Below are 26373 nucleotides of genomic sequence, written 5' to 3'. Positions count from 1 at the left end.
GCTGTTGGCGGTAGGGATGCCTCTCGGAGCGTGGTGTGGTGGCAGGGAAGCCACTGAGCACTTCCTTGAAGATGGTAGAGATGAGCGAACCAGGTTCGTGTTCAAGTCGATCCGAACCCGAGCTTTCGGCATTTGATTAGCGGTGGCTGCTGAACTTGGATAAAGCCCTAAGGCTATGTGGAAATCATGGATATAGTCATTGGCTGTATCCATGTTTTCCAGACAACCTTAGAGCTTTATCCAAGTTCAGCAGCCCCAGCTAATCAAATACCGAACGTTCGGGTTCAGATGGACTCGAACACAAACCCGGTTTGCTCATCTCTAGTAGAGATGCATTTCCTCAGCTCCTCGGTGCTGGTAAAGCATCTTAGAAGCAGTCTGATGCTCTGTAGGAAGCAGATCAGCATCCTGCTGGTGGTGTTGATCCAGAATGTCTCACTCGCTGTGATCAGCCATTAGAATCTGTTGCAGCGAATATCACCTAGGTGAGTAGTTGGATGGTTGTGGCAATCCACACCAGCTCACTGATGCTGCTCATCATGGCTAGCAGATCCCTGGTGGTGATGGTGGAAATCCATGTTAGCAGCTCACCAGTGGTAGTGATCCAGCTGGCTGTGGTTGTCCAGATCTGCAGGAAGCTGCTGCGGGTGATGGTGCGTTTACACACTATACTATAGTTTAAACTTATAATTCTTGTATGTCTATTTTTTGTGTTTGTCACAAATTATCCTTGTAATAAACTCTTCAGCACCTGTGAAGCGTAGTCATACAGTATTTCGCGTTACAATACTCACTTAAGGTAATTATACTGTAGACATGTATTAACATATTAACATAAAGGTCATAGTCTGACCAATCACTTTTTGTGCGTTTACACAGAACGATTATCGTTCAAATTTTCGCAATAACGATCGCATTTGATCGATAATCGGCTTGTGTAAACACAGTGAACAATTAAGCGACGAGCGAGAAGTCGTTCATTGTGATCTTTCAACATGTTCTCAAATCATCATTGGTCGTTCGCTAAAAAATCGCAGATCACTTCGTGTAAGCAGTCTTTCAAAGATTCACCCTATGTGTTTGATGGGCTTAAACGATCTTAAAAAATATCGCAATAACGATTTTTCTAACGATTTCTCTCTTCGTCTAAGCGCTGATCGTTATAAAAACCAAATCGATGTTTCAAAATCGTTAAATGATCGACCGTGTAAATGGACCATTGGGGTGGTGGTCCAGATGATCAGGTCACTGGTGCTGCAGATCTAGGCCATTAAATCACAGGTGGTGGTTAGAGATGAGCAAACCTTTCGGACTTTTGGTCCGAAAGCAGTTCGCTCGAACGTGATCCTGGGTGAATAGTTGCGATCCCGGGAATATGCGGCCAGGATATTCCATGGAATCGATCTGGAATATCCTGGCCTCATATTCCCGGGATCGCAACTATGCACCCAGGGATCACAGGCATCACGATTGAGTGCAGATGCCGTCGGACCTAAAGTCCGACAGTCCGTGCATCTCTAGTGGAGGTGAATACACTCAGCCGCTCTACTACAGCTGTGATCTAGGTTAGCAGGTTGCTATTAGGGCCAGTTCACACGGAGTAAAACTGGCAGAATTTCGCAGCAGATTCCCGCCAGCTTTTGCATCATACAGGCTGTCTATGGGAGGGCCTCCCATAGAAAAACTGGCAGTATGCATAGGCAGTACAGACAGCGTGGTCACTAGTGTAGAGCTCCTCAGAACAGAGGCTCTGGGGCTCTGCCTGTTCTTTTCTAGGGCCCTGGGATGACATCACCAATTATGTCACTGCTTGTTGTATTCTGATGTCATGAGTGTGCCCTGACAGGTTGTAAGGGATGATGAAAGTTGTTGTTTCAGGTTGGGGCACATTGCACTGCAGTCTTAGCCATGTCACCCATTATACAATATCATGATGTGAAAAAGGCTTTTATAGCCACGCAGAATGATGTAGGGTGAGTTCAGACATGAAGGATATGTTGCAGATTTTTACAGCCCAATAAGTGTGACTGGCGTTTCAGGAGCATAGCTAAAGGCTGATGGGCCCTAGTGCACAATTTTTGCTTGGGCCCCCTCCCTATCCCATCCTGTGAGGCGAAGCCAGAGGCCAAAAAAAACTTTATATCCAATTAATTTAAGGTGATACCCCCTTGCCCGTGCCTCCCTTCCCACCAGGAACAGCACTTGCACATCCCTCCCTCTCCACCCCTGGATGCACGGCTCTCATAGACACTACGACCCTCGCAACCCTACCGCCCCCACCACCCGACACCCCCCCTGCTGACACACGTCTCTGGTAGACAAATCTGCCCGCCACCCCCTTCACCCCCAGCATTGCAGTGCGCAACTGTCCTGCCTCAACAGTTACCAACTCCCCCAACCCCCCTCTAACCTCGGCATGTGAAAGCAGGAGGAGAGAAGCAGGGTAAGCAATGGCTCGAGCCGGCAGTTTTGTGTAATGGGAGCAGAGCGATTAGCCCTTTCCCTATTAGGAGCAGCCAGCATTCAACCAGCAGCCAGACCTGACCAGAGGAGGCCAGAGCAAGAGCCCGGAGAGTTCATGATGGGAGTTGTTTTGCAGTCTGTGGCCATACAGTTTGCAAAATTACAACACCCATCAGTTCATGATGGGAGTCATAGTTTTGGTGTGTGTGTGGTAATATACTGGACTACATCTCCCAGCATGATGTGTGTGGCAATATACAGGACTACATTTGGGTTAAGCCAAAGTAGCCTAACTTTTTAAAAGTTCACTCATCCCTAATAGTAAATATACCTATAGCAACCAAGGTCTGTCAGCTTCTGCCAAGGCAAATAAAATTACAGGGAACATAGTTCTACCACTTTGTAAATCACTAGTCAGACTGTTCATGGGATACTGCATACAATATTGACCGTAGTACGCAGAGAAATCAATAAAATTAGTCTTATTTAGTTTAGAAAAAGACAATTGAGTCACCTAGTTATATACAGATATATTAAAGGTCAATATAGAGATCACTCCCATGATCTATTTATACCCAGGACTTGATACAGGGAGGCATTCTGTGATCTTACCAACACAGGAGAGCATTCATAGCTGACCCTCAGGTGCTCCAAACTAGAAGAATTAGATTTCAATGAAATAAACTAAAATTTAAAAATATATATAAAATTGTTACCTTTCTACCACTAAAAGAAGTGAGATTTGGTGTAAACTTTGGGTTTAGAATAATAAGTAGCATTGAGTGAACCCTAATGCTTGGCATTTGACTCTCGCTGCCTGGAGTTGTTGGATGCAGCCCTATGGATGCAGTTTTAGAAAACATGAAAACAGCCATAGGGTTTAGAGGATAAACTGTATTTGGATTTAAGACTGATAACCAATTTAGAAATGTTAAAATGTATTGTAATTTTGTTTAGTTTCTCTGCTGTGACTGCTGCCCGTTTTGCAACCTCTTTATGATATATATGTATATATATATATATATATATATATTATATATAAAACACATGAATAAACCACTTAACCCCCTCCCGCTGATACACAGTAAATTAACGTTGCAGCAGTCTATGCCCGATGCTGCAGAGATGTTAATTTACGATGCAGGATGACACAGGCACAGAAGCTGTGCCTGTGTCATCACCTGTGTCATCTGCAGCGGGTCCCGGTTGTCAGTGATAGCTGGGACCCACCATAACTTTAAGCACCGGAGCCACGCTCCAGTGCTGACAATTAAAGGAGAAGTCCGGCCAAAATTAATTTTTGATATGTTGTTACTTATGAAAAGATATACAAATTTCTAATGTCCATTAATTATGGGAAATGCACATATACGGCTATTTCCCTTAATTTAGTAGATCAGGAAGTGTTAGAATTCTCTCAGATCCAGTGACGTGACGACGAAAGGTGTAATTCCTATGGAGTGTCCAGCAGGGGGCGCTCTCTATTTAGAAGTCTATGGGACTTTATTGTTTCTATGGATTTCTATGTAAAGTAATGTAATTTAGTGTACCGTATGCTTTATTGAATGAATACATCTATGGAATACTTTGGGGAGCAAGTGTCCTTGCTCCCCAAAGTATTGCATAAATATATTCATTCAATACATTAGGATATCACAGTAAGCCCGCCGATCTGCCGCATTCCCGCCGCACTCCCGCTGATCCGCCGCATTCCCGCCGCACTCCCGCTGATCCGCCGCATATACACTGAACTACAGCTCCCATCATCTGCTTATAGTATGAACAGGTGATGGGAGCTGTAGCTGGGTAATGGATATCACTTGCCTGCCGCCGCTGATGCCACTGCTTATGCCGCCGGGCACATGGGGAGCCGCTCAGTACACAGGAGCGCTCCCCCCTCCTCCTCCTCCTTCCGGGATACCTTCCCCCCTATACCACTGCTGACTCCCTGCCTGGCCGTACCGGCTCCCGATGCTTCCTGGTGTCCGCACTGATGCATCGGGAGCCGGTATATGAGAGCGGCGGCCAGGCGGGGAGTCAGCAGTGCTATAGGGGGAAGGTTCCTGGAAGGAGGAGGAGGGGGGAGCGCTCCTGTGTACTGAGCGGCTCCCCCCTGCGCTCGGCGGCATTGCAGGCAAGTGATATCCATTACCCAGCTACAGCTCCCATCACCTGTTCATACTATAAGCAGATGATGAAAGCTGTTGTTCAGTGTATATAGTCCGGATCGGCGGGAATGCGGCGGATCGCCGGGCTTACTGTGATATCCTAATGTATTGAATGAATATATTTATGCAATACTTTGGGGAGCAAGGACACTTGCTCCCCAAAGTATTCCATAGATGTATTCATTCAATAAAGCACTGTACACTACACTACATTACATTACATTACATTACATATAAATCCATAGAAACAATAAAGTCCCATAGACTTCTATATAGAGAGCGCCCCCTGCTGGACACTCCATAGGAATTACACCTTTCGTCGAGACATCACTGGATCTGAGAGAATTCTAACACTTCCTGATCTACTAAATTAAGGGAAATAGCCCTATATGTGCATTTCCCATAATTAATGTACATTAGAAATTTGTATAACTTTTCATAAGTAACAACATATCAAAAATTAATTTTGGCTGGACTTCTCCTTTAACCCTATAGATACTGTGGTCGGCACAACCGCAGCATCTATAGGGCCTCAGACAGAGAATTCTCTGTCTGGTAACCATCGGGGCTCTGCGGTGTGATCGCAGATCCCCGTCAGTAGCCATGGACAGCAGAAGGTTCAGGCTTCTGGTGTCCTGGCCATGGAGGCCGGCGTGCGGCCACAAGCTCTGCTCCCTCCCCTCTCTCCCCTGCTGCTGTTACAGGCTTCTCACAGTGGCAGGGGACAGAGGAGAGGGGGCAGAGCTAGGGACTTCAGCTTATGGGAAAATGGGGGCCCCCATTGGCCCCCAGTGCTCAATCAATTGTGTGGCTGAATCGCTGGATCATTCCTGCAGCCCAGTAAATTCACCACTGTCAGCCGCACATTCACTGTTTACTGAGAACAACGTGAGATCAATAGCAACAATTTAAATGGTTGCACAAAAGATTTCATATGCTGGCAAACAAGTTTGTTGTCCAATCACTATTCCTTTCACAGGGGTCGACTATTGGGGATGAGCGTTCCAAAATCTTGTTGTAAATTCTTTGAGGGGTGCTTTTCTGAAAGGAAATGAACTGGTTCCTTAGAAAATTGATTTAGGTAATTTCCATGAAAATCCAGACCCATATGAACTAAAGGTTGCAGCAAAAGTTTGCTACACTTGTAAATATATTTTCACACATGTACTGTATTTTCCAGCCGAAAAATGCTAACCGCAGCAGGGGTTAACTGCAGCTAAAAAAAAAAAAACTTACCTTACCTCACCTAGGGCCCGTTCCCAGCCTCCAGTACCATTCCCGGCGCAGGCAGTGTGACGTACAATACCGGAGACGGAGATCGCCGAACCTCTGCATAGCAGGTGAGCGTCTGATCGGAGAGGCTCGGAGACGCTCGGCTGCCAGGAGAGCTTCGAAAGAATGAGAGAGGCTTCGGCAACTTTCGGTGCCTCTGTCATTCTCCCAAAGCTCTCCCGGCAGCCGAGCGTCTCCGAGCCTCTCTGAAGAGACGCTTGGCTGCTAGGGAGAGGTTCTGTGATCTCCGGCGCAGGTAGTGTACGTCACACTGCCTGCTCCGGGAACGTAACCGGAGGCCGGGAGCGGGCCCTAGGTGAGTTAAATGTTTGTTTCTTTTATAGTGGTCGCCCCATACGGTGGCGATGGGGCCATTTTTGAGCCCCCCACCGTGTGGCGCAACCATATCCGGCGTATAAGACGACCCCCGACTTTAACCCAGATTTTTTGCCGGAAAATACGGTACACACTTCCTCTGATGGATTTCAAGGTAGAGGTGAGCACAGTAGGACAGGGCTGCTCTAGCCTCCAGTGACATGAAAATGCTGAAGCTTTCTTACCCTTCCTCTCCTCTGGCTCTCTGCCATCTCCATCTCTGTCCTGTATTTTTCACATTTTACCAGAAGATGGCAGAGAGAATTACATTCAGACTGTCTACATAGCTAGAAGAGGAAAGCCACAGCAAAGATCTAGGAAATGGAAAGGTTATAGGCCATAACCCTCCTAACATTAGTGTCTGGTCACAGGAATCCCTCATCAAAACTCAACCCAAAATCAAATGGTTAATCCCAGATGCGCAATTTTCTCTCCAGAACTCCAGAAGTTACAAAGACGGCATATCTTATATACACCACAAGCACCACAACTCCTCTCAATGGCAATGGGAGCTGACAAGTTATTTTTTGTAATCAGATTAGTGATCGCACACAAATTGATGTCTAAAGATTGTCATAGAAAGATCTGCTGTTACACTCTTTGCAGATTTATACATTTTGAATATGGATGTTATGTAAAAGAGGTGGAGCGGCAAAATTTTATTTGATTCTATGGGATAAGGGGGGGGGGGGAGGGGGGAGAGATGACAGTTAGGTTGTGTTGTCTGCAGCAACTAATCTAGTCAGTTTTGTGAGTTTACACTAAGGGTAAATTCACACAGGTGTATCCGCAGCGGATTTAGCGCTGCAAACTCGCTGCTAAATCCCCAGTGGATCCCTCCCCTGTGAATTTCAATGTGATTACATACTGGCTGCGTCATCCCGCTGCCAGTATGTAAGTGCCGGCCCCATTAACCCCCATTGCTCCGGATAATACATTACTGGCACCACGATCCGCTAAATCCCGCAGTCAGTATGTAATCACATTGGAATTCACAGGGGAGGGATCCACTGCGGATTTAGCTGCGAGTTCACAGCCCTAAATCCGCTGCAGATACGCCCGTGTGAATTTACCCTAAGCAATAATTCGCCCAATCGATCGTTTAACGATTTGAAGCAACGATTTGGTTTTTGTAACAATCAGCGTTTAGATGAATAAATCTTTTAAAAAATCGTTAGAAAAATCGTTATTGAGATCGTTTTTAAGATCGCTTAAGCCCATCTGACACACAGGGTGAATCTTTGAAAGACTGTTTACACGAAGCGATCTGCGAATTTTTGGCGAACGACCAACGACGATGAGAACATGAACGTTCAAAATGAACGATTTCTCGCTCGTCGCTTGATCGTTCATTGTGTTTACACGAGCCGATTATCACTCAAATGTGATCATTATTGCGAAAATTCGAACAATAATCGTTCCGTGTAAACACAGCAATAGGATTAAGAGAACTTTTTTTTAGGCGATTGCAGCCTTTGCCAACTACAATCAAGGTATGTATAGTCTCACTGCTTGTATAGCCATGTAAGAACTGCATGACAGTTTCCCCTTAAAGTTTCACTGTTGTTTGAAAAATCTTTTGACATGTCATAGAGACATAAACAGAAAAAATGCTGCAGCAACCTGCAAATGTCAGGACTTACCGCATATACTCCATCTGTCAAACACATGATAGATACCTGTTCTAAAGATTTTTTATTTTTATTTTTATTTATGAGGTTCTTAGCAAACCGTTTAATCAAATAGAATGTACCATCTCACCACGTTAAGGTGAACCCCATAGAGATGGTCCCTATACTAGCAAATGCCTCTCTCGGTCTACAAAAGTGGGTATACAGGATCCAATTAAACTCTGTCATTTTTATTATTTTTTAATATTATTTTATTTATTATTATTATTTTTTATTATTTTTCCCATTGTTGCAGATGTAACCATGAACTTAATTTATTACCATGACTATAATTTATTACCTATCCACAGTTAATAAGTATATAATCAGCTGTTCAAACTGATGGCACCCCTCAATCATGAGAATGGAGATTGCTTGCAACACATATGATTGACTGCTACCCCATTCACTTGCTATCTTAGGGCCCCTGCACACTATGGAAATAATGCGTATAACTTGCAGCGGTTCCCGTCACACGAACACCTCCCACCCCCGCGCTCCTCCTTGAAGTTCCACCGGTCCCATAGGCTCCATTCTATGGTCAAGCAGATTCCGTCGTCCACCCAAAGAATTAACATGTCAATTCTTTGGGTGGATGACGAAATCCCCTGAGCCCCCTGCGTTATTTCCCTAGTGTGCAAGGGCCAATAGTGTCAAACATAGATGACAGTCCTTGGCTATCATTGCAGCCCCATAGCAAGTGAATGTAGCGGTTGCTGGTCATAAGTTCTGCCGCTCCATTCATTTGGCGATAGGTGGTAATCCCTTTAATATTGTACAGAACACTTTACACAGAGTGTCACTTTAACAGATCCTTAAGAGAAAGAGATCGCTGATCTCAGGAAGACCAGCCAAACGATAACACCGCTAGCTGCCGGTTAAGGCGTTCAATGCAGTGAAATCCTAGGTAAATTGCTCCTTGGGAAACATGAATATGCAAAAGAAGAGCCCGTGGAGCTTCATTTAAAAGTCTCGAAACACAGGACTAGCTAGATTTTCCTCCGGGAAGGGCCCAGCCAAGGGGTGGCTCCTGTAAGGAAACCACCAAAACCACCATATTAAGTGGCCCTATAAGTCAATGTAATGACAAGGGAAAAACCAAGGCTAGGTATCCATCCACATACAGCTGTTTTGGGGTGTTGCCCCTCATCAGTGTGGAGCAGGATTCTGGCTAGGTGGGAGCAATGCCTAGTAGAGCCATAAGAGAAACAGATCCTTGTCACTTTAAATCCTTAACCAATTATATATGTTTTGATGGCTTATAATTATTAATCTTTTGTAATTTTACAAAAGAGTGGCATATATATATATATACCTGCTTAGATCATACCCAGCAGGGTCATGCCTACAGTTTCAGTTAAAGTAATGCTAGTGTAATTTTCCTCTTCGTATCAATGCTGTGAATTTTACACAATCCATGTAAAACGCTGACAATTTATAGCTTGATGCACAGATTCTAATTAAAGTGAGCAATCAGAATGCTCCAGCTAAAGATGAGTCACTGTAAACAGCTCCACTGCCAAAGGACATCAGCCTTTGTAATCCATCAAAGATGCCCAACAATCCTGGTGTAGACTAATTGCGTATTTATTCTGCTTTGGTATTATACTCTAGTTACGGAACATTTTCTGAAAGCTTCAGGACAGATTTAGGGACTCGGAGTATTTTTATGGAATAGGGTGCAGAGGGCAACTGCAGGGGAGAAAAGCAAAGCGCTGTGAAACTCGGTTGGCAAGACTGTTGCTAGGTGCACAAACCTGCTATATATGCAGCGTGATCATTCTGCAGCCAGTTACCTGAATAAGTCTGTTCTGTTGCCATGGTTTCATTGCAGCGACTGTGCCCTCGCAGAAAGGAAACAATTATGCTCAATTTTAGATTCACTTCTTTAATCATTTTCATCAGTTTGAACAACAGAGACAGTGATAGGGGCAGTTATATTATCAAAGCCTGCTTGAAAAAGATGGTTTACGCATTTCACCGGCTCATCCTTTATGTACTAATTGTTATTTGCCTTTCCTTTACAATTTTAACACCCCCCCCCCCCAAAAAAAAAAAAAAAACAAACCTCAAAAATACTATGAAATTTAAACTAAAAATTACTTAAATGGGTTGGCCACTTTATAGAAAAATTGTTCCGTTGTACTCACTGTATATACTGACAGCAGCTCCCTGTGTACCTAATAGAGCCAAAATCAGGCTCCCCTTCTCCAGGCTGTGCTGCCCTACTCTATGGTGAGTCTGTCCATAAGATGGCTGACATGGAAAAGCATGTGACTATGCCCTGCCCCCAGTGTTAACCACTGAGCCTGCATATACCTTTGGAGGACACTGGGGGGGCGGGGCATGGTCACATGCTTTTCCATGTCAGCCATCTTATGGACGATACTGACTGCACAGATATGCATTATAGATCACAAGCAGCAGTGTATACTCCAGAATGATTTCCAGCCAGAGAAGGCGGGGCTGAAGATACAGTTTTTAGAAAAGCTTTTTAAAGTATTAGAAAAAACCCTTATATAACCCCGCGAATAAAAGTTTAAAATACATCCTTGCCCTTTATAAAAAATAAAAACATGTTAAAAAAGAAATAAATAAAAAAACTTATATATTTTAGCGTGCGGAACTGTTTGATCTATTCTATATGTCATGCAGGAAATCTTGTTTTATTTTCAGGCTGACACAGTGCTCTCTGCTGACATCTCTGGCCGAGACAGGATCTCTGTCTCGGTTTTCTATGAACTCTGTCTCAGGTTTCTATGCTCTGGACAGTTCCTGTCTCGGCCAGGGATGTCAGCAGAGAGCACTGAGTCAGACTGAAAATAAAACAACATTTCCTGCAGAACATCAGCAGATGATAAGTATAGGAAGGCAAGATTTTTTTAATAGAAGTAAATTACACATCTATAGAACTTTCTGACACCAGTTGATTTGAAAGAAAAAGATTTTTTCCGTTCCGTTCAGTGGAATTGAGTTACAAAACCTGAACCAAAACTGGAGACAAGAATTGTGCTGTCTCTGGAAGAAAGTGGCCATGTTTTTGTAGTGGTGGATAATCCTTTTAAAGTGGTTGTCTTACAAAGACAAAAAAAATAGCTTTACACGTTAGTGACCATGAGCATGGGAAAATGTTTTAAACTGGAGCAGCAAGTCACACGTGTGCTTCCACTATATTCACTGTCTATGGAGTTGCAGAAGATGCTTAGCTTTCTCCCCCAGGTTCATAGACAATGAATAGAGCTGCAGCACACACGTGTGATGCACTGTTTTCAACGACTTGGGCTCTATTCTCATGGTCGTTCCTTTGGAATACCCCTTTAACCCCTTGCGATCTGCAGCCTTAAAGAGAACTTGTCAACCCCCGTGCCAGAGCAGAGCCCAGCCGACCCCCCGATGCAGACCCATATACTTACCGCTCACACGAAGTCCCGGTCCCGAAGCCCGTCCCGCTGCCGAGAAATCCCCGTCCGAAGCCACGCGCGCGCTCACCAGAGATGAGCCAGTAAGCACCCCAAGATTGTCCATTACCACCCCAGATAACCAGTAAACACCTGGTAACTAAAATGACACTCCTTCTCTTCTGAGCCCCGCTGTGTGCCCATACAGTGGTTTATGCCCACTTATGGGGTACCATTGTACTCAGGAGAACCTGCGTTACATATATTGGGGGAGTTTTCTCCCCTGCTCCTAGTGAAATTGAATTTTTTTTTTTTTTACGGTCTAGTTTTGAATACTTTCCTCCAATACCCGTGGGGTCAAAATGCTCACCACACCCCAAGATGAATTCTTCGAGGGGTGCACTTTCCTAAATGGGGTGACTTTTGGGGGGGTTCTATTCTGCGGACACTACAGGGGCACTGCAAACGCACCTGGCGCTCAGAAACTTCTTCAGAAAAATCATGCACTGAAAATGCTAATTGGCGCTCCCTTCCTTCTGAGCCCCGCTGTGTGCCCATACAGTGGTTTATGCCCACATATGGGGTACCGTTCTACTCAGGAGTACCTGTGTTACATATATTGGGGTGAGTTTTCTCCCCTGTTCCTTGTGAAATAGAGAAACTTCAAACTAAACAAACATATTATTGGAAAAATTCAATTTTTTCATTTTTACTGTCTTCTTTTGAATATTTTCTTCCAATACCTGTGGGGTCAAAATGGTCACTACACCCCAAGATGAATTCTTTGAGGGGTGTACTTTCCTAAATGGGGTGCCTTTTTTGGGGGGGGGGGGGGTATTCTGCTGACACTACAGGGGCACTGCAAACGCACCTGGCGCTCAGAAACTTCTTCAGAAAAATCTGCACTGAAAATGCTAATTGGCGCTCCCTTCCTTCTGAGGCCTGCTGTGTGCCCATACAGTGGTTTATGCCCACGTATGGGGTACCGTTCTACTCAGGAGAACCTGCATTACAAAACTTGGGGTGAATTTTCTCTCATGCTCATTATGAAAATGAGAAACTTTAATCTTAACAAATATATTATTGGAAAATTTCTATTTTCCATTTTTTCCTGGCCTAATTGTGAATACTTTCCTCCAGCCCCTGTAGGGTTAAAATTCTCATTATACCCCTAGATTAATTCTTTAAGGTGTCTAGTTTCCAAAATGGGGTCACTTATGGGGGTTTCCAGTATAGAAGCCTCCTAAATCAACTTACAAAAAGATCTTGTTCCCAAAAAAAAATTCAGTTTTGGAAATTTCATCAAAATTTGATAATTTGCTGAAACATCTCTAAGCCCTGTAACACCCTAAAAAAGTGAAATATGTTTACGAAATGAAGCCAGAATAAAGATGACATATTTTTGTCATGTGACTTTCTTTTTTTAGAAGCAAAGAATTTCAAAGTTCGTAAAGTGCAAATTTTTCATGATATTTTGATGTTTTTCACAAAAAACACACAAGACAGTGACCACATTTTGCCACTAACATAAAGTACTATATGTTACGAAAAATACAGCGGGAGGACCGCCTAGAAAACCGGGATACAACCTATGGCTATGGCTGTATCCCGGTTTTCCAAGCGGTCCTCCCGCTGTATCCACCCTCTCCACGGAGGTGGAAGACAGCGGGAATCATTGCAGAGAGTCTGGTTTCGTACGAACCCGAACCTCGGCAGGTTCGGACCATACTTGGCCTGTACTCACCGACAGCAAGCAGAGCTAGAACTATAACTTTTCATATTACAGAAACCTAGGCTCAGGGACACATGTAAGTCAATGGAAGCAGCCAGGGCCGGCGTTAGGGGGGGGCAAGCAGGGCAAATGCCCAGGGCCCCCATCCCCCAGGGGCCCCCTACCGCAGTTCCAGCGGAGAGGAGAGCACAGACAGCGTCCTCCAGCGTCTGGCAGTGATCCCCGGCTGCTGCTATCAGGGGTCACGCAGAGGCTGCAGGACGCTGGGCTCAGTGTCTGCTCCCCCTCCCTCCAGCTCCTCTCACTGCACGTGACTTCCTCCTCTGGTGTGGAGCTGTCGGGACGATGGAGGAGAGGGCTGCCGGTGAGGATGACAGCCTGCTGCTGCAAGGAACATGAGGGGGATTCACCACTACAACCAGCATGCTAGAGGGAGTAAGTATTCTCTACATGTAGTGTGTAATGTGTGTGAATGCTATGTGTATAATGGATGAATGTAGTGTGTGTTACATGTCATGTGTGTAGTGTATGGACTGGATGGTTTGTATCTGTATAATGTGTTTTCATGGGTGTGTGAGTGTGTGTGTGTATATATATATATATATATATATATATATATATATATATATATAATGGTGTGTGTGTATAAGCACTGCTGACTCCAAGTGTTGAGGTGAATAGACTGTATATAGGAGCTGCAGCCATTCTATGACCTCATCAGTCCTATGTAATTGCTGCAGCTCCTATGTATAGTGTATGATGACATCACTAAGGCAATACGGTGTATTTTATTGAGAAAAAATTAGGTGGTATTCAGTCCTTAGGTGGTGGTCACTGTATGGTGGTAATATTGGTCTGTATATAGTGTCATTATGCAGTGGTCACTCTATGGCGGTAATATTGGTCTGTATATAGTGTCATTATGCAGTGGTCACTTTATGGCGGTAATATTGGTCTGTGTATAGTGTCATTATGCAGTGGTCACTCTATGGTGGTAATATTGGTCTGCATACAGTGTATATAGAGTCATTATACAGGGGTCACTCTATGGTGGTAATATTGGTCTGTATATAGTGTCATTATGCAGTGGTCACTCTATGGTGGTAATATTGGTCTGTATATAGAGTGTATATAAAGTCATTATACAGGGGTCAGCCTATGGCAATAATATTGGTCTGTATATAGTGTCATTATGCAGTGGTCACTCTATGGTGGTAATATTGGTCTGTATATAGTGTGTATATAGTGTCATTATGCAGTGGTCACTCTATGGCGGTAATATTGGTCTGTATATAGTGTCATTATGCAGTGGTCACTCTATGGCGGTAATATTGGTCTGTATATAGTGTCATTATGCAGTGGTCACTCTTTGGCATTAATATTGGTCTGTATAAAGCGTATATATAGAGTCATTATTGCCATAGATTGACTACCACATAATGACACTATATACAGTACAGCCACAGTACAGTATATATAGTACAGCCATAGAGTGATCGCCACATAATATTGGTCTGCATACAGTGTATATAGAGTCATTATACAGGGGTCAGTCTATGGCAGTAATATTGGTCTGTATATAGAGTCATTATGCAGTGGTCACTCTGTGGCGGTAATATTGGTCTGTATATAGAGTGTATATAAAGTCATTATACAGGGGTCAGCCTATGGCAATAATATTGGTCTGTATATAGCGTATATATAGAGTCATTACTGCCATAGATTGACTGCCACATAATGACTCTATATATACACTATATACAGACCAATAGTACAGCCATAGGGTGACAGCCACATAATATTGGTCTGTATACAGTGTATATAGAGTCATTTATTATACAGTGGTCAGTCTATAGCGGTAAGATTGGTATGTATATAGTGTATATAGAGTCATTATGCGGTGGTCACTCTATGGCGGTAATATTGGTCTGTATATAGTGTATATAGAGTCATTATGCGGTGGTCACTCTATGGCGGTAATATTGGTCTGTATATAGTGTATATAGAGTCATTATGCGGTGGTCACTCTATGGCGGTAATAGTGGTCTGTATATAGTGTATATAGAATTATTATGTGGCGGTCATGGTGTGGTGCTAATATTGGCGTGTATATAGAATCATTATGTGGTGGTCACTGTATGGCAGTAATATTGGTCTGTATATAGAGTCATTATGTAGTGGTCACTTTTATGGTGGTAATATTGACCTATATATAGTGTGTTTTCTTCAATAACGGTATGGAGGTAATATTTGGTCCTGATTATAGTGATTTTTTTTTATTTATTTTTTTAAAGCAATTCACATAAATAGTTCTTGTGTTTACACCACTAGCGGCAGTCCTGACATTTAGCGGCAGTCCTGGCATTTAGCGGCAGTCTTGGCATTTAGCGGCAGTCCTGGCATTTAGCGGCAGTCCTGGCATTTAGCGGCAGTCTTGGCATTTAGCGGCAGTCCTGGCATTTAGCGGCAGTCTTGGCATTTAGCGGCAGTCCTGGCATGTAGTGGCAGTCCCAGAATGTAGCGGCGGTCCTGACATGTAGGGGCAGTGCTGACATGTAGGGGCAGTCCCGACATGTAGCGGCGGTCCCGACATGTAGCGGCGGTCCCGACATGTAGCGGCGGTCCCGACATGTAGCTGCAGTCCCGACATGTAGCGGCGGTCCCGACATGTAGCGGCGGTCCCGACATGTAGGAGCAGTCCCAAAATGTAGTGGCGGTCCCGGCATGTAGCGGCGGTCCCGGCATGTAGAGGCAGTCCCAAAAATGTAGGAGCAGTCCCAAAATGTAGCGGCGGTCCCGGCATGTAGCGGCAGTCCCGACATGTAGCGGCAGTCCCGGCATGTAAACTTCTGAACTGAGTAAGGGCCCTAATACATGGAGCGAAAATTGTCCGAATCAGGACGCTATCGCTCTGTGAGGACACTGGGGAACATGATCAGGTAGTATATATCACAGACAAGGCCTGAGGACACCAGGGAACATGATCAGGTAGTATATGTCACAGACATGGCCTGAGGACACCGGGGAACGTGATGAGGTAGTATATATATCTTTATTGTTTACTATATACAGCAAGGATTGCACATACATCACTAATGATATACTGTATATATACACATAGGGGGAGATTTATCAAACATGGTGTAAAGTGAAACTCAGTTGCCCCTAGCAACCAATCAGATTCCACCTTTCATTACTCAGATTCTAAGTAGGTGGAATCTGATTGGTTGCTAGGGGCAACTGAGCCAATTCTTCTTTACATCAGTTTGATAAATCTCCTCCATAGCTTTTGCTGTAGTAGGCTCTGTAAGCGAGCTCCATTCTAACAGATTGGCGCTCACTTCTGCAGAATATCAGGCCGTGTAATACGGCCTTAAAAGTGGCCGTACACTTCCAATAACTGCTGGCTGAACAATCCTTCAGCTGACAATTATCTCTCCCATCCGGTCCCGTCCTCCCCATACACAGAAATTTGGCACATCTGAGTTTTCCTGTGTTTTCTATGAGAGGGGAAAGCCATAGCCATACAGATCTGATGGCGGCTTATCTCTCTTAGAACAAAGAGGTTTGGCATTGATTTTCCATCAAGCTCCACCCCCTATGTCCAATGATATCATCTGTCAGAGGACTGTCCAGAGAGCCCCATACACCTTACACTGATGGCCGAACCCACCACGAGCAACAGGTACCACCAACAAAAGAGTTAAATGTATGGGGACCTTAAATTGTTGCTAAAATATTTCAGCATTTGGGGCCCCACCTTTAACTTTGCCCAGGGCCACATCTAGTCTAAAACCGGCCCTGGAAGCAGCACAGATGCATGGAGATTATGCGATAATGTCTCCTGGGGGTTGGGTTAATAAGTTAATGGACAGCTAACCCAGCCCCCAGAGAGAAGATCACATGTCCCTTGACTACAGAGGGAGGGGGGAAGAGGGAGCTGAGCAAGGTCAGAGTGGACCCAGAGTAGAGGACTTTACATGTTCAGATCAGATAAGAATGAGAAAAAACATGTATATTAGACATAGGGTGGTATTGGTAAGGGGGATTGGTTAAAATATTGTTTTTGTTACCCGGATAACCCCTTTAAACAATTGACACCACCTTTTTTTTCTGCAACATGGATTTAACATCCCAGTGAAAACCTCCAGCGCCTGACTTGGCATGATTTACGCCTGTTTGCTCTGTAGCTGGTGTCGATTTTTGACACTGTCACACGGCAGCCTCATATTTACCGGATTTACAGGGTGCCTCTCAGTAAATTCAGCATGGGGGCAGGGATTTAGCTGAGACTTGCTTGCAGGTATGCCAGTCTCGATAAATCCCCCATATTACGTAGCTTTGTACTCAAAACTTTAGTAATGGCAGAAATGCGGATTTTACAGAATACCATAACATGAAGAACAATTTTAGATTGATGTAAGTGACAGTGACGGGCATGTTCTGTTGTACTGTGCCGCAGTAGTTGTACTCTACACTGTCATGTGAAATCAGCCATGCACAATTGTACGCCAGTCACAGTCTATTTTTCTCCTAAGACACTTAGTAGCTTCCTTAGGGCTCCCATTTGTCCCAGTTTTCCTAGTAATGTCCATTTTTTTCCACCCCAGATACCTTACTCTACTCCTTTTGACATGGCATAACCTTTGGTATCCACATCTGACCTCTTGAATAAGGAATTTTGGCATTGTTTCGTATGTCATTTGTCTATAGGAGCAAAGAAAAAGACAGTAATTTGCAGCATCTAGGGGAAGGTAACGCTTATTCTTGTATGCTTTTCAGTATGTGGTACCATGACATTATAACACTGCAGACTACACACCTTTTATTTAGTGTCTGACTTTTTATGACAGTGGTAAAATACTTACAGAACAGACGCCAAGCTTCCGTAATGTGTCAATTTCTATCAACAATTAATCCTGAACTTCGCATCCACTGTGCCTATCTCTGCCCTATCCAAGAAGGAAGCAGATGCAAAAGTCTGGACCCTTAGGGCCCAGTCACATTACAGAATCCGTGTGGATAAGCTGCAGAAGATTCTCTGCGCTTAACAACCCCCCCCCCCCCCCCCCCCCCCCTCCATCTTACCATAGAATGGATCCTAAGGGAAGGCCAGATGTTCAAGCGGCAGTGTGCACGGAATCCGCAGGAGCTCATCCGTGCGGATTCCGTAGTGTGACCGGGCCCTTAAGGCCGAGGCTTCCTTCCTCCAGTTGAACAACTACTTTGCAGCAGCACCCATCCTGCATCATTCTGATGTCTTCCTGTAGTTCTCCTCTTTAGGCACAGGCCCATTTCTTCTTCAGAAGAGTTCCAAGGGAAAGACGGCCATGTGCGGCTTCTTCCCTAACTCTTTTATCCAGCTGAGAGGACTATTCCATTGCGGATAAAGAATTGCCGGCTATTAGCTTTTATGGCATATGAACGTTACTATATGTCTATTTTTGCAGTTGGTTCCCACAAAAAGACATAGTTACATCCATAGGCAGTCACAAATAGCTGGGCGCTTGCTGCAGATGTCAGGAACAGAGGAATGCTCCAATCCTGACAGTTAACTCTATAGATGTTCCTAGGTAAGGTGTGTTCCTGTGCTTGCACCATCCCTGGCACCATGCCATTTCTGTCGTTGATAACCCTGGTGGTCTCTTTTTGACCTGCTGGTTATGCTTATTTTGCCTGTCTGTTTTTTTGGGACCGACCGCTACCCACACCTGGACTACACTTGCGGATCTATCTATCTATCTATCTATCTATCTATCTATCTATCTATCTATCTATCTATCTATCTATCTCCTATCTATCTATCTATCTATTTAAATCAAAATGACAGAAACCCAGAGGTGACTATTTACTTATTGCACAATATGTTACTGACTTTATTGGTGTCTATTGACCTTTGGACAACTGGATTACAATATTATTTTTATGCCCAGTAATATTTACTTGCACAAAAAAAAATATCTATATAACTTTTCCTTGTATAGAATAATGGCCGTAATTGACTATGACCGTCCAAATAACATTATTTACAACCTGCTTTTGCAAAGTTTTTTCTTTTCAATCTGTTCAAACATTTTATTTTTTCTCGAAATTGCAGTCGTATTTAGCTTTTATTTTACTGTGTATGAACCTAGCCTTACTGAAAATACATACATGATTGTGCAGTTAACATAAAAACAAAAAATCAACTCAAAAAGCCATCAAAATGTACGTATCAGTGTGGTTTTTGGTCAAATAATAGCCACATGTTGGCTGTCTGGTGGCCGCTATGTGTGACCTTATGCCGAAAAATGCTGTACCTGTGTGCGCCTTAACCTATATAATATTACCTTTGGTAAGTTATGGGTTCTAAGATGCAAAAACTGAACACCCCAAAATTAGTTTTACAACCAAATTCACTTCAGCTTAATACTTTTTGCAGTGTTTTTTTTTTCATGGACTTATTGTCAGTATTTGGCATCAAAAGACTGTTGGGTGGAGTATGGAGGCTTGTGGTGTGCATTACAATCCTGCCTTTGCTGTGGAATGACACACTGCTGCCAACTTCTGGTGTGATGATCTGAGGAGCTATTGTGTATCACTGTCAGTCACCCCTAGTAGTGATAAGAGGGACGCTAACAGCTCAGCAATGTGTGCAGGACGCAGGGCTGGACTGGCTATTTGATATTCCGGCAAATGCCAGATGGGTCTGTCCCTTACCCAGTGGTCATTTCCTGCAGAGTCTTGTTTCTAAATATTATCTGTATACTTTCTTGCATAGCTCATAACACTGTTGCCTGATTTTGCAGCTGACAGATTAGCTTTGGGCTATGTTCCCACATCATCTTTTTTTGACTAGTTGACGGACATCTTTAAGGACAACCATCATTATGAAATGACGGCCATTATTTGGCCTAAAAGACTGCTGTCAAACATCCAAAAAAAAAGACGATGTGGAAACTTGGCAGTAACATGTCAACATTATGATCTCATCTGTAACTTGTCTTTACAATACTATACTATATTATATATTATGTTGATACAGATACTTATTTTATTGTATCAGATAAAAAAAAAGAATAAAAGCGAACGTCTCAAGCAAAGAATAGGATGTATTGTAAATTGTCACAAATACACACAATACTTAACAGTTGTAAATTTACTATTCTGAGTGTCCTCTTCTCCCCTTTCTTAAGTAATCATAACCAAATAGAATGGGATCACATGCCAGCTGGAGCGATGTGGGATGTTATTAGCATAATAACATTTATCCCACTGGAATTGTTTCATCACCTGGCAATTCTGTGCACAACAACTGCAAATATTGTTTACAAATATTATGAAACCTCCTTTCACAGTAAGATTGATCTTTTTTTTTTTTTAAATTTCACTGAGAAAAAGTAAACACACAAACCTTTAGTTAAGTTTGGCGAAATACATCAATATTATTCCGTGGATTCAAATGTACTTTACTGTTTACAGAAATACTAGAATACCCTCATTGGTTATTTAGAGTTTGGTTTAATGTGCCCTACATTTACCACACTAGTATAATGCACTTTGTGCACAGCATCCTAAACGTAGAATAAAGGAATAGCACAGGTGCAGAAGCTATGTCTACAACAGGGGTAGGGGACCTTGGCTCTCCCATTCCATCATGCTTTACAACTGCTGGGCAGCCAAGGTTCCCTACCCCTGGTCTGCGCCATTGTCAATGGATGTAAACTGCATATGTGGTTTCTTTTTCTTTTCTTTTTGTGTCTCGTACACCTGTCCAAAAAGTTATTTTGTCAGCTGAAGTGGTACTGGATTGTTCAGAAGTTATTTTATTGTTCACCACTAGATGTAAGTATTGTATATGTCTGAGTATTGCACAGCCATAGTTACTAATGGGTTACTGTTATTTCTGTACCACATGGTTCTGCATACCAATGAGAGCTACTCCTCTCTTCTACCTATTCTATCCTTCTTTCTTCTTGCACTCTCTTCTCCACCACTCACAGGAGCTGTTACACACCCTGTAGGAAGTTGTCACATGGGGAGAGGAAGTTTAAGTCAGTCTTAGCCAGGTTTCTGTAGAGAGAGGACACAATACAGGACGCTCCCTGCTGTAGTCAAGCTGGGCCCTGGCTCTGCCAGGTCCTCTGACAAGGACACTTACTCAGTTCAAAGTAGTCTAGTCTGGAGTGTGGTGGTAGACGGATGCTCACGGAAAACACAGAGACTCTTTTCTTTAAAGCAACACTTATTCTTACCATGCAGTGCTTAACCACTAAATAGAGGACAAGTCAGGGATCACCCCAACCCACGCCGTGAACATCTCTAAAAGTGCAGGACAGTATCCTACCAGCTAGAAGAACTGATCTGGATAGAGCAAAGTTGCTACAAGCCTACGTACTTTATCTTGCAACGCAGGTGACACCGGGACACCCTTGGACACTTTGCTTAACTCAAGTAACAAGGACTGGGGCTTGTGTCACCTTGTTAGGGTGGGTCACCCAACACTGCAGGGCAAAAGGTGGTATAGCAACAAAGATCGAAACACGGGCATTAGAATTCTTCTTCTCTCAAGTATTCTCAAGTATTCTTCTACTTTTTCTAAAGTTCCGGCATAGCACAGTACTACTTTGGACAAGCCAAAAAGACAGAAATGGCTGCACATCGCACCCATGGCTGACACGAAAGCTTATTCAGCTACATTTAAAACCAACATCAGAAGTTAGTATATAATTTGGCCAAACCATATTGCCTCATGTACCACGTGCAGGTTCTCTGATACACGAGTCCCTAACCAAAAAACATCACTGTGCCGGTCAGCGACCACAATCCCCACAAAACGTGCGCAAGCAGAGAAGGGGGGCCACGGAATGGCCCCGCAACCCCGCCGTCACAGGACCAGACCCCAAAGGGCCCCCCTGAACCCCGCAGGCACCGCCGGCGGAAAAAGTGGACGCCAAGCAACACAAGTGTGAACAAGCTCTTACCTCTCTCTCCATTCCTCTGCAGGTAGAATGGGAGAATGCCAGGAGATCCTCCCCTTATGTACACAGGTGCCTCCTGCTAACTTGGATCACATGGGTCTTACACAGCACGAGTGCTAGCCACAATGAAAAAAAGGGACAGAATACACAAAATATGCACTAGCCAAAAAGAGAGAAATGGCTGCACATCGCACCCATGGCTGACACGAAAGCTTATTCAGCTACATTTAAAATCAACATCAGAAGTTAGTATATAATTTGACCAAACCATATTGCCTCATGTACCATGTGCAGGTCCTCTGATACACGAGTCCCTAACCAAAAAACATCACTGTGACGGTCAGCGACCACAATCCCCACAAAACGTGCGCAAGCAGTGAAGGGGGGCCACGGAATGGCCCCACAACCCCACCGTCACAGGACCAGACCCCAAAGGGCCCCCCTGAACCCCGCAGGCACCGCCGGCGGAAAAAGTGGACGCCAAGCAACACAAGTGTGAACAAGCTCTTACCTCTCTCTCCATTCCTCTGCAGGTAGAATGGGAGAATGCCAGGAGATCTGCCCCTTATGTACACAGGTGCCTCCTGCTAACTTGGATCACATGAGTCTTACACAGCACGAGTGCTAGCCACAATGAAAAAAGGGACAGAATACACAAAATATGCACAAGCCAAAAAGAGAGAAATGGCTGCACATCGCACCCATGGCTGACACAAAAGCTTATTCAGCTACATTTAAAACCAACATCAGAAGTTAGTATATAATTTGGCCAAACCATATTGCCTCATGTACCACGTGCAGGTCCTCTGATACACATGAGTCCCTAACCAAAAAACATCACTGTGCCGGTTAGCGACCACAATCCCCACAAAACGTGCGCAAGCAGTGAAGGGGGGCCACGGAATGGCCCCGCAACCCCACCATCACAGGACCAGGCCCCAAAGGGCCCCCCCGAACCCCACAAGCACCGCAGGCGGAAAAAGTGGACGCCAAGCAACACAAGTGTGAACAAGCTCTTACCTCTCTCTCCATTCCTCTGCAGGTAGAATGGGAGAATGCCAGGAGATCCGCCCCTTATGTACACAGGTGCCTCCTGCTAACTTGGATCACATGGGTCTTACACAGCACGAGTGCTAGCCACAATGAAAAAAGGGACAGAATACACAAAATATGCACAATCCAAAAAGACATGGCCCCCCCTTCTCTGCTTGCGCACGTTTTGCGGGGATTGTGGTCGCTGACCGGCACAGTGATGTTTTTTGGTTAGAGACTCATGTGTATCAGAAGACCTGCACGTGGTACATGAGGCAATATGGTTTGGCCAAATTATATACTAACTTCTGGTGTTGGTTTTAAATGTAGCTGAATAAGCTTTCGTGCAGCCATTTCTCTCTTTTTGGCTTTTGCATACAGTACTACTTTGGGTTGGGACTCTCAGGACAAACTCCTCTCCTCTACTCTCAACTCTCATGACCTGCTTCTCTCCACTTCTCTGAACTCACTCTACCTTGCATGCAACCAAGTCAGCACTGCTATTCTATCTCTACAATTCTCAGCACAGATCTATTCTAGTCAAGTCAAAAGTCTATTGTCTGCTTGTATGCTAAAGTATTCCTTCAGTAAAGAAAAGTTTATTGATTCTACGGGGATTCAGTGGTTATTGCGCAAGCACCTACACAGCTGTTACACCGTCCATGGGTCATCTCCCCTTTTCTGTGGGTGGCGGTACCGACAGTCTAGGTGGGTCATAACTTCACTCCGGACCACCATGATAAGCGCTCAAGGGACCCATCAGCTGGTCACCGACCATTGGGGAAAGAGTATAGCCAGTCACAAAAAAAACTAAAAGCAGGTGTGCCCCATACCTGTGTGCTGGAGCAGCACTGGCAACACAACAACCTACAAACTGGCTGAGCTATACTCCACCGACCAACCACCACAGAAGTAACGTCACCCGGAACAACCCGGAACAGGTGACCGGTCGAGCACACACCACACATTTTATATCTGACATCCCACTGCAAAGTCTAGGATCAGAGAATACCAATTATTTTCTATGTGAGCACTCCAGAAGAAAAGCAAACACTTGTGGTTTTATTCATATTTTTTTAAATAACTAATGACTGGCAAAGATGGGCTAATGTAAATTCATACTATATGTATATCAAAATGCAGTGCCACAATCTTTTGTGTACCTGAGAATTGTAGCTACTTTTTACTATAGTCAACATTTACAGGAAACATTGAGTGCCGCTTGCCTCCATTGCTGTAATTGGCGTACCAAAGAAGAAAGTATTATAGTACATAAAAAACCATGTTCTGCTCTGCCATACTATTAGGTGCAGTTATGGTGTGGGCACAGTGCCAGTGCCATTATGTTCCGATGCCAGTTGTATTATACAGCTGACATCATTTTGTACTTGAGTTTTGCAAATGTAAATGTCGTCAACAGCGGTAATTACCCTCGGGCGGGGTAGTAGGCTGTGCTACTGTGTCCAGCACAAAAAATAGTTTGTTGCAGACCTTTTTTAAGGCCCGGTCGGGTCAAGGAACGGCCAGTGTGTTACAAAGTGGGAACATAGCCAGGCCTGTATTTAGAGTTCATGCTGCCCTAGGCACTTTGCACGCCGAGGCGCCCCCCCCCCCCCCCGGCACTGGCTGGTTACATGCATGATATATACCCTTTGCCGCTCTGCTTGATGCCCGCTATTCTCATCAAACAGACGTGATGGAGGAAGGAAGGAGGCTGGGGACGTCTTAGTTTGTGGACCGCTTCTGTCCAGTGTGGGACTGGGGTACCTGGGGCCCACCAGAGGAAATAATCCTTGGGGCCCATCAATATAGAACCAGTGAGACACGACACGCTGACCCCGTCCTTTCCTGGATTCATCTGTATCTGTGACATATCCCTTTTTCAGTCGAACTAAAACTCTCAGAACCCCCTCTATTTATACAGCTCTCAGGGTATGCTGGGAGTTTTAGTCTCTGAGAGGACAACCCTGTAATAAATCACTGTGTGCAGAGTCTTCTGGTGGCTGCAATCTGTGGGTGACAACCATCAGCCCTGAAGGTCCAGCAATACATCTGTCTACACTGTACTACAACTCCCAGCATATCCTGAGGGCTGCAGACTGTCAGTACATGCTGGGAGTTGTAGTGTCTGCAGCAGTTGTAGTTGGGTCCTATACACTGGATGCTTTGTGGCATATAAGAATACATAGATCTGTGGGGGCTCAGTGCAGGGAAGTGACCCCAGAACATCACTTTTTGTTCTATCCCCTATTAGTGATGTTCTGGGGTCACGTCCCTGCACTGAGCCCCCACAGATCTATGTATTCTGATCTCCCACAAAGCATCCAGTGTATAATGCACCTAGGATCCAACTACAACAGCTGCAGGCACTACAACTCCCAGCATGTACTGACAGTCTGCAGCCCTCAGCATATGCTGGGAGTTGTAGTGCCTGCAGCTGTTGTAGTTGGGTCCTAGCTTAAAAGTTTGTGCTAGTGTACTGTAGTGACTGCAGGGCTGTGTCAGTACACTACCGCAAACAATACACTGACCCAATGGTACACAGGCTCTGCACATGATAGAAGTGATTACAGTGCAGTTACTAATGACTCACAGGTGACGTCTTCTCCGATTGGCGTCGCTCACTTTTTTGCTTTCTTCTCCATCTGGCGCAGCATCATGAAGACTTCTCCGACCAAAACTCGTCTGCAGGCGGGCAGCTGGGGTGACGGTGAGGGGGAGCAGCTAGGGGTGGCAGGGGGAGAGTCTAGGGAGGCAGAGGGAGAAGCTAGGGTGGCTGGGAGAAGATGGGGCAGCTGGGGTGGCAGGGGGAGAAGATGGGGGGCAGGGGGAGTAGCTGGGGTGGCAGGGGGAGCAGAAGGGGGGACAGGCGGAGGAGAAGGGGGCAGGAGAAGATGGGGTGATAGGCAGGGCAAGAAGCTGGGGGGAAGGGAGAGCAGCTGGGGGGCAAGGGAGAAGCTGGGGTAGCAGGGGGAGCAGCAGTGGGACAGGCGGAGGAGCAGATGGGGGCAGGGGGAGAAGCTGGGGGGGCAGGGAGAGCAGATGGGGGTGCAGAGGGAGAGGCTGGGGGGTGCAGGAGGAGAAGCTAGGGGGTGCAGAAGGACAGGCTGGGGGGTGCTGGAGGAAGGGCGGGGGGGTGCTGGGGGAGAGGCTGTGGGGGTGCTGGGGGTTGCTAGGGGAGACGCTGGGGGGTGCTGAGGGTGCAGGAGGAGAGGCTGGGGGGTGTAGGAGGAGAGACTGGGGGGGTGCTGGGGGAGAGACTGGGGGTGCAGAGGGAGAGGCTGGGGGGGTGCTGGGGGAGAG

Source organism: Dendropsophus ebraccatus, chromosome 6 (genome assembly GCF_027789765.1).
Source record: "Dendropsophus ebraccatus isolate aDenEbr1 chromosome 6, aDenEbr1.pat, whole genome shotgun sequence".
Classification (NCBI taxonomy): Eukaryota; Metazoa; Chordata; class Amphibia; order Anura; family Hylidae; genus Dendropsophus; species Dendropsophus ebraccatus.
The sequence above is the reverse complement of the archived record's forward strand: the minus strand, read 5'-3'. Positions refer to the sequence as shown.